We start from the raw sequence: 15,487 nt of genomic DNA, 5'->3' as shown, positions 1-15,487 counted from the left end.
TCTTACCTTGCTTTGTGAAATATGAAAGTGAATTAAAGTGGGAAAAAACCAAATGTTTCTAACAGTCTTTTTATGGATAAAATGTCAAAAGTTCTGTGGACATCTCAGATGGAAAGTGTTGTCTGCAAAGACAATTCCATTTAAAAGGTCAAATTTTTCTAGTTATGCCTTTTTCAAGACTTGGTGTGTTTTATTTTTGTTCACTTTTTTCCTTGGTGTTTTTGTCCATGGTAAACATTTCCAGCTTCCTGCTGGAAGAAAATCTATTGATATTAAGGTAAATTATTTTGGAACTGTCATTGTGCTACCAGGATAAAGTAACTTAGAATGAAAAATAGTTCTTACTTAGGCTTCTTTATATCTCCACAGCTTTGCTCATGCAGTTATGCTGCTACACTGATTGCATTGCCTATGGAGGCAAGTTTTAGAAAACAGAAAAGAACAGGAAAACTTACATGAGAACAATAAATCAGAACGCATCTGTTAAACTGGTGCCCATTTGAAACAGCTCTGTCCTTTGCAGAAACTTAGCTGTCCCATGAAGTTTCCAGGGAAAATTGGCATTTCCTCAGGGATATGTAGGGTATTCTGTTCCTATATGCAGAGGATTGCCTGAACCCAGTAAGCACTACTGAACTATGTGTTCATATTTCACTGTTAATATTTGCAGTAATCATGAATACAGAACAACTACCAAGAGATGGGTGCAGGTATGAGGAAAATGCCATTGTTTTCATATACCTCAGCTGAACATAGACCTTTGCAGAAACTGGAGCGTACTGAAACATTTTCAGGAAGGAGAATCTTCTGGACCGAGCCTGGTAGAGCTTAAAGATGTGCAATTTTAACAAGAATTATTCATATCATATGCTTTTTTTTCTGGGCTCTGATGTGATGAGTCATGGGAATGATGATGGTTTTTGTGGGCAGTGGAGAAAGAAGTCACTTCTGTTTTCTGTGGTTGGCTCTGTGTAGCTTTTTTATTTAATTACCAATTATGAAATTATCTTATGAAATTGTCCTGTCTATTCATTATTCTGTAGTGTGAGCTGCATATCTTATTAGGTGCTTTGAAGAAAAAGATGTGCAAATCTCAGTGTAAAAGAGGCAGCTATGTATCTGTCCAACCTGGAAACATACAAAGGCAAAGATGTTAAAGCAGATGCAGCAGAAAGCATGGATTTTATATTTGAGGTGAATTAACATTAAAGGAACATATTTGAACTGCAGAATCTTTCAGTATTGTACAGACTGCAAATGATCCATGCTGTGCAACAGCAATCATCTTTTTCCCTGGCAAAGTTATGGTTGCTCCACTGAAGGAGTTAACACTTGTTGGCTGGGTTGTTTTCACCTTGGGTACTGAAAGATCTGCTTTTGGAAATTCAGGGCCTGAGCTCAAGAATTGGGGGGGGGCGGGGAATCAATGCAGCTGTTGTGATATTTTAAAGTTATAATGTCTCAAAGTATTCTTTGAAATTGTGAGGGTCTTGGTGCTATATGTAGATAGGATTAAATGTCAAATACACAAATTTTATATGGAAGCACCTATCTTAAAATGGCAGACTCAAGCACTTACTGTCAGATGCATTAGTGTGTCTTGCCACTCTTTCTTTCCTACTATTAATCAGTATTGGATACATTAATCTATCCCTATACAGTAACTTCAGCAAAACCCTTTCTCCTCTTGGAACTACACATTCAAATTCAAACTATTACCAGTTAGAATACATGTGAACCAGGAAGTGTCTGGGATGTGTTGCTCCTAGCAGTAGCCACTAAGTTGGTCAGATGAAAACTGAAGGCCTGTAATACAGTGCTGGCCTGTGTACCTCAACACGCATGACTCAAGTAATTTTTATTTAATTTGCTACAATAGAAATTGGCTTTTCCACTCACCACAGGTTGGTGTAGTGTCTGTGTCAGAGCTGAATGGTGGGGTGGAAGCAGCTCACAGACTGGGCATCGTGAGATCAGATTTTTCAAAGTGATGGCAGAGTTGTAATCTCTCAAGAACAGATGAGGTAAAGGGATCAAAGATGTACAGAAGCACTAAAAGAACTGAACCACAGCTTGTTTCTTAGCTCTGTCATCTTTTTCTTCCCCTAGACAAGTTTTCACATCTTTGTTTTCCAAAGTCACCCAGCATTTCCCGACCACAAAAGCCTCTGGAAAATGCTCTGGTTTAACTCAAAAAGCTTGGCCTGTAAAACCATGTGTGATTTCCTACCATATGTGGTTTTACTCTCCCTTTTTCCTTAGTATTTTCATTCTGCTGAATTCCTAGAAGCACTGGTGTGAAACTGATAAATAATACCTGATGATGTGTTTGAATTTATATCAGAACACAAAATACTCAGTGCAATGCACTAGTGGAAAGAAATTACAGCCCCTGGGTCAGCTTGCTTAGATCTTCCTAATTGCTTTGATGTGCTCAATTTCCAAAATTGATAAATACTGTTTTTGCCTTCATGTGCTTTCAGCAATGGTCAAGCCACCTGTAGTTTTCTAGTCCTGTGGGCACAGCTGGGTAGCACTGTTCATGACCACTGTTCAAGGATCCTTGTCTGAGATACACACTTTGGATGGCTCTAGGTGATTTTATTAAATCACCTTTGTAATTTAAAGGCTAGAGGTCACTTACCATCTTGCTGCATAGCCGAGAAGTTAGTGCTCCAACCCAAACCTTGAAGAAATGCATGAGGAGGCCAGGTTTTGCTCAGCCTCCTCAGAGAAGAGGAGAGTGTCAATTATCAACCAGTTTACAGGGAACATGAGCTTGAACTGATGGAGGGAAATGCAGACAATGGCACCTTAGAAGTGCACAGCTTTTATGGCTTCTCTTACAGAATCTGCAGGGTTTTAGGGGGAGAGCACAAGGGCTGAAGGAGGGAATGAGCCAGGAACAGTGTAGTATGTGATCACAGACATGAGCAGGCAGTGACTATCTCAGTGCATCCTCTTAAGCATTATGGTAGCTAATTCATTCAAAATCAGGAGAATGGCTGAGAAAGCAGCTGGATGATTCCTGATGGCCAAATTTATAGCAGTGACAATTCCTCCTGACAAATCAGCTCAAATAGCAAGCCTTCTTGAAGGACGGTCAATCAGTCCTTCTGCTGAAACTGAAGCTGATCCCCATGTTTTGGGGAACATATGGGCACATGAATCCTAAGGGAAAAATTACCAGAAGCCAGCTGGTCTGCTGGATGGTCTGTGTGCACAGACACCTCTGAAGGAGGAGGTGGAGAATGGGGGAAGGATTGTCTGACACCCAGCTGGGAAAGTCCACCTGTCCAGAGCTCTGTGTGCCTGATTTATGTTTTGCTAACACACAGGGAAAATTCTGTAGCACCTGCCAGTAACGCTGTTGTGTCTGGAAAGTCTGGTAATCAGTGTGTTCTGAAACACGTCTGGAGGGCTAAAATACAGGGCTTTCTGTAGTGAATGGCAACTTTGGCAACTAATCAGTGAAGTAGTTTTCACATGCTGTTCGGTTAATAGCTTGCTCGGTGAGTTTGTGCATTTATTGGAAGCACAGAGCACAACCCAGGTATTTTACAAAGACAACGTTGTCCTGTTTCCTAGTTCTTCCACTCATAGAAGGAACCAAATGATAAATGTTTCTGGGAAAATGATCTTTACATTCCTTCCTTGAATACACGTTTTTTAGAGAGAAAGTTTAATAGATTAAATAGAGAAAGGTTGATTATTTCAGTGAGACATTATGAAAAATTATGTTAAACTACTGGTGAGGAAATTACTTTCCTCAGCTATTGCCCTCTGCCAGGGTCATTCAGGTATTGAATTATGAAAGGTGGTGACATAGTTCTCAATCTGTTCTCTTTAAGGCCTCTAATCTGGATACTTTGGTGTCAGTGGATGCTTCTTTTTTCATGAAGATTTTGTAGATAAGGTCTGAAAGTTGTTCAGAATCTACCTGGAATGTACAAATCACAAGCTTACATGCCACCTTCACTATACACATATGTTGCACATATCAGCATATTATATGACTGGGTGGTGTTGCATAAACTTCAGTAGGGAAAGATGTCTCATTGTAAAAAATATGTGTAGATTTACAGACATCTTTACATCTTCATAGGCTTTTTCAGTGTGTTATTTGAATCCTCGCATGAGGCAAACTATGTTTCTGTTACCTCCATTTTTGCAGATGAAGAAAAATGCTAAGGGGTTCCAATGCCTGCAGGTATACAGAAAGCCAGTGGAATTGTCAGGATTAGCTCCTGGTTAGTCAGATAGTGTGAGGCATCATCTGGAGACTATTGCTCTGCATCCCACACCAGCAGCTGGTTCATCACCCCATGCCAGGAGACACAGAGCTCTTTGCTTTCTGGTTTATCTTTGCTTTCACTAATAGCTAGTGCTTTAGCTTTGGTTTGGTTTTCTTTTTCAGATGGTGAAGACAACAAAGTAAGTCAGAGTCTGGGCCTTTTCTGTTTAAAATTTTGAGTAGGAGAGATGGAAACCAAAATAGTAATGTTACACTCTGTGTTTGGAAAGAGCTTTCTTTCTTGTGCTTTGTTGTTTGCAACAGTGACCAGATAAAGTTTCCCATTATGCTGGGGTTTAGCCATCACTGCATGCCCTAAGTATGTTAGAGCATCTCTCTGCCTGGATGACTGTAGATTTTCTCCACCTGTCAGTCAGTGCCCACTTGTGGAAGTGGGAATGTCCAATGTAGGCCCAAGCCAAAGCTGCTGTCTCGATATTTCTCTGCCAGCAAGACTGCACAGCTGGCTGACAACTGGGATGGGTCAGAAGGACTGGGTGTTTACAGCCTGTCCAGAAGAGACACACCAAGAGTCATGTTCTCAAGCTCTGCCCAGCAAAGGGCTTGTTTGTCCTCAGAAAACAAAATGTTGTGCACTGGCCTGTGTAGGACTGGCTGCCTTGCCAGCACCCCTGGTAGTCTCTGTAAGGGGGGATTTATGTCCCATCTAAATGATGGGTTGGTTTCAAGCTACTCATTCTAAGCATAGCCTGCTTCCCTGGACTTTGAGTTTGCAAAGGCTGACTTTTCCCTCTGAGCTGGGCCTGTGTATGTGTCCCAGTCTCCCTCTCACGCAGATTGGCTTTGTCAGATTCAGGCCTAATCACTTTCAATGTAATACCTTGAACTGGTCAGTTTGCTCTGTCAGCAAACAAGCCTGCTTAACCTGTCCGTCTTTTTTTGATGGGTTTGCTGTTCACATGACACAGCAGTGTACTGACATAAGACAGGTTCCTAAGCACAGGAAGTCATTAATAGGTACAAACAACTGCTCATTTGGCCTTTGGTACTGATCTTCCCTTCAGCCAAGCAGTGCTAGAGCAATTACAAAAAAAAAATTTCCATTTATAGTAATGGAAATGGTCCCCCATGCTCCTTTGTACCTTATTCCAGTGATAAACCCAGTGGCAAGGTTTCAGAGATGTCAGTAGGATGTCTTGATCCCTGCAGTACATAGGAAATTGTGAGTCCAGCAGCATTCACCACAGTTTTCTGGTGATACAGACATATGTTAAGGATAGCTGGTGATATTCAACCAAGAGTGGAAAATCTAAAACCTAATACATTTTTGCTTATCCAAAACCCCATCTCAGTGATATCCTCTATGTCTTAAGTCAGCATATTGCTTCCCTCAGCATGGCTGAAGACAACTCAGTACAGCAGCAGAACCCTAAAGCTGACAGGAAACATGGTGATTCTTGTTTCTGTGATTATTACTTTTTTGCCTTTCCACAGTAATGTGGTCTGTAATTCTAGCTGGCCTGGTTTTATGCCCTTTTGGTCCTTTGTAAGTCTTGTCAGCAATTTCTTAAAACTTTCTGTGGTTACCCTGTCAGTTACCATTTTTTCCCTCTGCTAGACACATTCATTTCTCTCAGTTACACTGTGATGCTTCTCTAGCTCCACTTCTTCCTTCCTTCCCTCCCATTAGTGTTCCTTCCTTGCAATATCCCTTACCTGAGCTACTTGATTATTCCACAGCAAGTGTGCTTTAATGAAGCTCTATTTCAGTATAAACAAGATGTAAACGCTTTTTTGACAGATGCAAGCAAGATTAGGATCAGAAAGTTACTTCTGGGAACCCTCAGAGTATGTTCAGCTGAGAAAGGTCATGACGCTATTGGATAGCTCAGCATCACCCTGAAGTACTCAGAATCATTGATGAGGAAGTTGGGGTCTTTTTGCAGCACTTAAACAGTTCTATTATTATTGAAGAGTGACATAGATTGTCTAGAGTGTAGCAAGCTGAGTCAAATGAAATGCTGGCTGATTCTGGCCTGAGCAGAAGCCTGATGACACGAGTGCGGGAATCTTTGCCTGATTTTGGCAAAGACTAGGTAAGCAACAACAGCACCTGATAAAGTGCACATTGAGCCATCTCAGTCCAGAGCTCTCTAAGGGGACAGGTTAAGGTAAGGGGATATAAGGCTCCTCTGCTTTAACCCACAGAGACCACCAGCATATCACGTGTGGTCAGTTTGCCACGTCCTCAGGCTCTGACCCAGTGGAAGGCAATTGATTGGCACAGTCCTCCCAGAAACTTATTTCTGCCACCAGACTGTAAGGGTCAGAAAAAGAGGGTAAAGCAGATGAGTGATGACTGGAAAAATGTTTCTTGGGCCATGGAGCTGCAAGATGAGTTGCCAGTGCTGTCTTGGAACACAGGTTTGTGCTGTGCATGTGGGAGCACCTCAGTCCTTTTAGCTCTCGTGAGTTCTTATTCTCTGCTCCCCTGAGACAGCCTCACACTCCAGCTCAGTGCTGGGAAGTGCAAATGTCATCTTAAATGCAAGATGATAATTAGAGCCCAGTGAGGCTTTAGTTCTCACTTTCCAAGGGAGGACTTGGGACTTCAAAATAGTATTACCCTGTGCTGGTGCTTCTCAGACCATCTGAGAAGGGAACCAGAAACCCCAGAGGTAAGTTTACCACACAGGGGCAGTCTGTGTTCTGCTCTGTCCAAGCCTGGAATGTGACCTGACCTCCACAGCACAGGAAAGTGCCTGGATTCATGCTTGCAAAGGCAGCGCTCTCAGTCTGACTGGAGCTCATTCCCTTAGGATGAATGGTGAAAAAACAATTGGAACCCAAGCAGACCCACAGTTTCACACAGTTGAGAGCCTGACCCTCAAGGTAATAAGGTTGGTTTTGTCCAAACCAATGAAGACAATGCCTGTCTAAAGAGAATCAGTTCCAAAGAGGGAGGTTGAGAAAGATGTGTCAGGGAAATGCCTATTCTGTGCTAGTGAATATTTTTATGCATGGTCAGGACAAGCATAATGCCAAACTGGAGAAGGTTTTATCTCCTCTCAGTAGTTCACATGCAGAATTCATGCAGGGCTTTTCCCTCACTCAGAGGACATAAATCTCTGTCAGACAGCAATTCCCTGCCTCCCAGTTCTGCAATGTGTGTTCAGTATACATTGTGCATTCCACATAAATGTGCTATTATAGGTTCACGTAGATACATCACTGTAGATTTCTTTCTTGCTTTTGATACTGCAATGAAAGCCAGTGCTAGGTCTCCTTCCCCCTCCCTGACTCTTATCTATGTTTTTCTTTTCTGTCAGCTATTTCCTACAATATTGAAACGGTTTCAAGTGACAGGAGATCTACCTATGGGATTTCCTAATGCATACGCTATAGTGAAAATTACAGGCTTCTCTTTGACAATCAAATTGATTTCAGAAATATCCCCATAAGTAATATTTACAGCAAGTAACAAAATACACCTTGCAGATCTCTATAAATATGTCAGCTTTTCAAAACCAAGACCATGAAGAACAAAGCAAAACACTGAATCACAGCTAGGGCTCTTACTGATATGACATATAACGCTTTTTTACCAGCAAGTGTTAACTTTCCTGCATTCATAATTCACATAATGGGTGGGAATTGTGTCCTTAATTATTTTGCATTTAGGGACTGGACTTAGAATTGAAAAAAATTCAGAACTCAGATGAAGGAGTAATCATCTTACTGGTTCCAGTTGAGTTAAAGATTCCAGTTGCAAGGATATCTATTGAAACATTTTCATCTCATTAGTAGTCAGATGATGATCAACAATTATGCCATAGTGTTCTGCTTTATTCTGATGTGGCAGGGGAGATGTGTTACACGGAACTAGAACAGTCAATGTCTGTATAGTGGGCATGGTAAACCTCACCAGTCCTCTCACAGCACCGCAATAGGATAGATAAAAACCCAGCCATACCTTTCTAGTGGAACAGAAGCTGATTGCACATCAAATACTTGTGCACATCAAATACCTCAGCTCTGTGCTGTCTTCCAGGTTGTCTTGGTTTGTGACTTAAAGGCTTGTCACAGCTCCAGCTGAAATAAAGTTTTCCTCTCAAGAGAAAGTGGACCAAGCCTCTTGTGGACCATAGCTGTAGAAGTTCAGGGCAATTATTTTTATACCTGATCACGAATTTTTGAAAATTACATCATTTGGGTGTCAGACCAAGAATTTGACTTCTGATACATGCCCCTCTTAAAATGTCTCAAAACCTGGTCAGCCCCAAACTGTTTTTTTTTTAAATTTAAGTGTTCACCATTTATACATGACTGACCGAAAATGCTGTTCTTTGGTGATGCTATTTTTTGTCTGCTATTAATTTGCTAATTAATTCCATGTCTTTGTTTATTAATTGGTAAACCAGTAGTAGTTTATATCAGTGCCTACAGATGTAGTGTAAATGATCAGGTAATGAAAAATAACTGTATTTACAGTATGCCAAACAAGCTTACAAAGCTGTGAACCATTAAAAGATACGATTCACAAGAAAGTAATTTTTGTACAGTGGCTCTGAAAGCATAGGCACCTAAGCTTCAGGGGTTCTTGGTCCCCAAAACTCAGTCTCCTTTCTCCTAGCTATGCTTACTGGGGAGGAAAATCCATCATATACATGTTACCTGCCTCCAGTGAAGAAAAAGCTCTGCACCAGACCTGGTAGTGATGAAGGAGACCACTGCTCCCCAGCTCTTCAGAAAAAAATCAGTATTCATCCCAAGAATGGGCCCTCAGCATGTTCTGCCTTCCTCTTCCCTGTCCTGTCATTCCACTTTTTTCTCTTGTTTGAAAGCAGCTAAACTTGTTCACGTCATCCTAGAGACTGCTTGGGATGCTGGATGCTGAGAGCAGACAGAGGGCAGAGTTGCTCTGTCTTAGATGCTAAGATGGAAAAACTTCCTGGAAACCTTTAGTGAAGGAAACAAAAGTAAAGTTTTCACAGTGCTCCAGGTTTCTTCACCAGCTTGAAGATGACAGCTCTGAGGGAGCATATCCCCACCCAGACATTCCTCATGCCTCTGACCTGCTGCCAAACCACCAGGCAGGGGTGACTTGCCTTTCTTGTATGCACATGTGCTGGTAGAGAAGGCACTCTGGGCAGAGCTTGTGCTCGTGGGGGATCCAGCCATAACAGCCCATGCCTCTTTTCTTGCCTCCTGCTACCATTCTGGCAAAAAATAACCTGTTCTGGGAGTCTCTCAGCAATTCAATGTCATCAGACTCTCTGCCTGCCTTCTCCTGCAAGGTCTGCATGTTCAGGTCCTGGCTGCAGTATTTCCCCCTGGAGAGCAGGGCTGTGGGGCTGTCACCTCGCAGCATCTTATCCTCCACGCCTCTCCTCATCAACAAGGAAGGAGTAGACACTGTGGGAACAGTCATCAGACATGTCTTGCTCAAGACCTCAGGCTTACTCTTCAGTTTTCTCGTGGAAGAGCTGAAGGTGTAGCTGGTGGTGGAGAGAGCTGCCAGTGGCATTCCTGAGGATCTGATCCAAGCCTAGATGGATAGTGCAGAATGATGTGGCTACAAAGTCAGATCCATCTGTTTTCTTCATGGTGATATAGAAGTCCTCCAGGGGCTCATTCACCTTCACTGCTGGGATTGGAAATAAAAGTATTACAATGTATTTTCAGAAAGGAAATGCATCACAGGTGGGAAAACACATTTAGAGCTTCTATGTGCTCTCTCTGAAGAACCCTGCAACAGCTTCCATGCTTCCCCAGAAATTTGTTTCTTGGCAGCCTTAGAGTTTGGGGAAGAGGCTGCAAAGAAATGCTATGTAAGCAGTGTAAGGGGCATTCAAAGAAATCATATGCATTTCGCTTGCTGGTGCCACTTTTACACCACCTGTAGAAATCCAGATTCAGAAGAAAGAAGCCAAATTCCTGGCTTTTTTTTTGAAGTGAATGAGGGTTCCAGTCGCACTGAAGTGTGACTGTGCAAATGTGTGTGACCTACCATTTGGGTGTAATACTCTGTACTTTCACAGCAATGTGGCACTTATGGAAATGGATACTTTTCAGGTGACGAAGGAGAGGAAGATGGAGGAGGAATGAGGAGAAAAAGAAAGAAAGGTAGCAACTTCTTCTTTTAGCCATGAGATGTCAGTATTGCAATCAGACTGCCAGTCTGGCTGCTTTTGCCTGCCAATATCTTAGATAAACCTAACAGAGAAATTTAGTAAAAAATGTGAGCAGGGTTTTTATACTTTGGATCTTAGCCAGAGTTCTTATTTTTTGGGTAATGTTTTTGATGTTTCTGGGAGTTCATTTTTGGAGAAAAGTTCTCAAATGCCCAAGGTTACACTGGCTAGCTCTAGAAGCAGAAACCATACCTTAGGGTAACAGCAGGAAATTTTGTCTCCTAGAGCATGAGACCAAGGTTGTGCACAAGCGTTATGTACAAGGAAACCTTTAGCATTGCCCTGGCCTTCAAAGCTACTGGCTCAACCATGAAGGAAACAGGGTATAAATTAGAAAAGGTTACAGTTTTATTGAGAGAAACTTGGAAAATCCCCATGACCACAAGCACATAAACAAGCCTGAAAATTCTTGTCTTTTAAACTTTATGATAATTTCATTTCATCAGAAGGAATGACTCCCCAGCACTGAAAAAAACAGTATTCTGCAAAGTTTCCTGACCTTAGTGATGCCCATACAATCTCTGAGTCCTTTGGTGACACACCACTATCTCCACACACTGAGAGCAGAGGGATAGCCTCGGTGGTGTTGGGGCTCTTGAAGTCATCACCAGAATTAAATTGTTGAGCTTAGTTGAATGCTAGGAAAAAAATAAAGAAAGGGTACAAAAATAGCTTGTCCTAGTGACACACTGCCACCATTGCTGAGGAGTAGGAATTTATGTGTTTTTCACAAAATAGAAAGAATTTAAGAAAGATAATTTTCCCTGATGCTTTCCCACGAGTTTATGTGCTGAAAACTAAGAAGCACCAACATGACTTACCCTGCTGTTGCTGAAAAGCTAAAAATGTATTGCCACACAAAGCTAGTAATAGAGAGGAAGTTACACAGTGTTACTGTACTTTTGCCTTGCTGTAGAAACTGTGGGAGGATGGCAAAGGCAAAGGTTTTTCCGTTTTTAATTGGTGCTGGCACCAGCAAAAAACTCTCCCTATTCCTTTACTGGCTGACACTGTGCTGCCAGTGCATCTCTCCACCACAGGTGTCTGTGCAAGCCAGACAGGCTGGGATAGTCAAGCAGCATTTTCCACCCATACACACTCTCTTCTCCCTATTAGGCACCACAAAACAAGATCCTGTTGCTTCAGTGCACCCAAGGCAGGTGCACTGGGGTGAATACCATGACTTAAATGAAGACAGGCAGTGTGCATTTCATAAATTGAGAGCTTCAGCCCTATAGGCAGGAACTAAAAGCAGAGGATTCATGGAGAATTTTTTGTAGATGTTCGGACACTTAATGTATTTTTTTGAAAGAGTAATGCATTTTTACAATACCACTGAAATTTTATTATATCTACTATACTTTAAAGTCTACTTTTTATAGGGCTGAAACTAATGGGATTTTGCAGCCCAATGAATTCAGCAGTGAGATGTTGCTCTGAACATCGATGGACTGTGATTCCCACAGTGACTATCTCAGTGTGGTAGGAAGAGGGAAAAGGTGGAACATTCAAGGTCAATGGGAGGGAGAGGCTGGATTTCTCCTTCAAACCTCTGATTTTTTTGGCCACTGCTGACTGTTACTGCAGTCCCAGAGGTGTAATGCTGCACACCGGGAAGATGTGATTTTAAAAAGAAGTTTACATTTTTGCAGATTTTTCTGTTTATATAGTATATCAAAGATAAAGGAACTGCATAAATCCAGTTGAAGGAACCACTGCAAGAAAATTAAGCTGGAAAGAGGAACAGATGAGCCCTACCAGGCCAACAATGCAGGCCCATTGTCTAATATCCTCTGAGCTGTGGACTCTTCTGTAACAGGAGTCCCCAGTCCGTGGTGTGCACATCCCTGGTGTCCGTGGTGTGCACATCCCTGCACATCTGTGGTGTGCACATCTCCAGGTCTCGTCCTGGAGACTCCAAGAAACATTGCCAGAAAATACTACACAGAGGGAACATGTGATAAATGCACATTTCTGTGCAAGTCTGTCAAGGGACAGAAGTCTCCTGAACTGAAGGGACCCATCTCTTCTGCACACTTCAATTAGTCAGTGGACAAAAGGACTTATTTCCTCTGAAAGGTAGGCTGCAAGCATTTTTCCTAAGCTGTGTTTAAAGCCTTTGGTTATGGCAAATGTTCCTCCTGTGCCTGTGTGCAGCCTGGCTGACTTGATGAGCTGTGAGCTTGGTGAGTTGTTGGGTGGACAGGTGAGCTCAGAGAGGCCAGGGTGCTCACAGCAATGATGAGCTGCTCTCACCAGTGTCTCCTTGGCAGAGGTTTGCCCTCTTGTGCCCTTGGGGCTCGCTCAACCCTCTCACAGCCACTCTTCAGGCACTGCTTGCCCCCCACCCATTCTCCATAGGGTTTTGTACTTCCCAGGATGTTTCTCTGCCCAGGCCGTGGATCAGTAACATTCAGTGCCACATTTCCCCACAAACTGCTTGCCACCTTATGAGTTGTGATTGGCACACAGTAGCTCATCCAAGGACTACTTCTGAGAGCACCCAGAGCATTTTGGGAAGCAGCCTTCTAAAACCTAGATCCTAAATATACAACACCAGTTGTCCTGAAAGATATAATAGTTCCAGCCTCACTGATATTCTCACACTGCAATTAATCCCACTTAATTAACTTGTGACAGGCCTTGGCATGAAAGGTTGTTTCTTGAATCAAGAATTTATTTAGGCAATTTATTGAACTGCAACACGAGACAGAGACTTAGATTGCTTCTGGCTTCCCAAGGCAAGGTTTATCATGTGCTAGGAAATTAAGTCCTAGTTCCCACTTTTTCCATATTCCAGATCTTCAAAAGTTGTGTGTCTGGTTTGAGCTGAGCTCTGGCATTGATAGCCTGCAGCAACAGCTTCTGATTAGTGCCACTCAGCGCTGAACGAGGGTACATGGGTGGCACTCAGGAATGCACATAGCACGTGCTCATCCGTGAACATTAAAGTCTGTATCAGTTTTTCCTTTCCTTCTCACGACACACCTTTGTGTCAACACCTCAGCTGCTGCATATGGATGAGATAACCCAGGGGGTTATCCCTGGTGCCAAGAGGGCTGAGACCCCCAGCTGAGAATAAACACCTTGCTCTGGAGAGCAGATGTAGAGAGAGATAAAAATTAAATATCATTGACCAAAAGACACTACTTCACAATATAAAACTACACAAATTTCCACAGAGACAGAAGTCTCCTACACACTCCCTGGAAATATTCAGGGCTTCTCCCACGATGTTTGGATGCATCGCTGTGGATACTTTTCCAGAAGCTGAGAGGAAGGGTCCTGTGTATGCCCCATCAGAAACTGGATGGTAAGATGCACTGAATCCTAATCTATAATATTTCTTCACTAGCTGTAGTACAGGGACCTCACTCTCAAGCTGTATTGTTTATCTGCTAGTACTGTTCCTTGCTTATCCTGTGTAGTTAGTCATCTGTTAAAGTCTTATGTTGTTTAAATTTGTGTCTATCAAATAAATAATTCATTTTGTAATAGACCTAATCAAACATTGTTAATAACTTGGATTGAGAGCGGGCTTTGGGTGCTGGCCACCTCATCAAAAATGCTCTCTAAACCCCAAGGGCTGGGAAAGACAGAAACTGGTTTAAAACTCCCCTCTCCATTTGTAACAACTTTGTCCTCATAATCAACAAAAAATAGCATGAATTGCTCTAGGGCTTGGATGTGTATGAGATCAGAAAACAATGGCTGCTGCAATAAGTGTGCAGCTCTAATGCTTGCAGAAAAGGAGTCTTATCCTAGCAAAATAAAACTGAAATAAAATTACAGTTTATGATGGCAAGCATGTATCAGCTACCATCTGTAAGGGTGTTCTATCACCAGAAGGCTGGAATAAGAGTTATCCTGCTTTGAACTCCTCCAGGAAAAGCAGCATCCTTGCTTATGGGGTTTGGGGGGTTTTCTGTTTAGTTGGTTGGTTTGTTTGGGGTTTTTTATTGGCATAAATTGCTTTTTTCTGGTCCCAAAGAAAACACTTTATCACTTTCATTCTTGGACAATGTAGAAGAGTCCTGAAAAAACTGGGATATTTGTTCAATACAACACCAGCTCATGAGCTCTGTTTAAAGATAAGGGTGTTCCCATTCTGCCTCCATCACTGACTTCAGTGGCTGCATACCAAACCACAAAGCTCTTTGCCCAGCATTGCCTGTCAGGAGCCAGATGATGCTCCAAGCATGTGAAATTATGTCTGAATACCTCGTGGAGGACTTGCAGTACTGTTGGGCCATCAACAGGACATACTAACAAATATACACCCTTACTCCTTAAGGAGTTCCTACTGTGGCCTATCAGACTGAATTTGGAAAAGCATTAAGCAGCCAGAAGAGCCATGCAATCACTGGTTCCCTGTGTTACAATCACATCAGCACTAGACGATTCTAGATCAAGTCCCACAGGACTGAATTTTTGTGTGTAACTGACAGGCTGCCTGTGCAAATGTACCTCATGTACCTCAGTGCCCCTGTAGGTACATGAGTAACTGATAAAGGAGGAGATCTTGCACCTAAATCTGAGTCCTGCTCCCTCATCCCTAAAATGCCTTTTGTCTCCCTCTTCCTGGGTCTTCCTGGAGGGTTTATTTTCTAACTACACTTCAGGGGACACGGGCTAGCCATGTGAACACACAGAACCTGAGCTTTCTTACCCCAGTAAGGCAGGTTCCTCTGGAAAATTTATCTCTGTTTTTGGTTCAGCTGATGCCATACTCATAGCAGAAACCCTGCAAAATCACACAACACTGCCATCTGTGCAGGCACAAGCCCTCTTGCCAAATGTCTGTCACTGAGATGATACAGGAAGAAAACAGTTATATTTTCTTGCCAAAACACGCACACACCCTACATCTATGCAGACAATTGTGCAATTATCTGATGGCTGGTGAGTGCTCCATGCCAGACCATTTAAGTTGAAATGCACATGGTAAATGTCTGGACACCTAATGCTCTGCTCCATGCTGATGCCAGGAGTTGCACTGTGTGTGTGTTTGGTGAGGGAAGAAGAGGAGGGTTGCCAG

This window comes from Zonotrichia albicollis, chromosome Z (assembly GCF_047830755.1).
Source record: "Zonotrichia albicollis isolate bZonAlb1 chromosome Z, bZonAlb1.hap1, whole genome shotgun sequence".
In the NCBI taxonomy this organism is placed as follows: domain Eukaryota; kingdom Metazoa; phylum Chordata; class Aves; order Passeriformes; family Passerellidae; genus Zonotrichia; species Zonotrichia albicollis.
The sequence above is the reverse complement of the archived record's forward strand: the minus strand, read 5'-3'. Positions refer to the sequence as shown.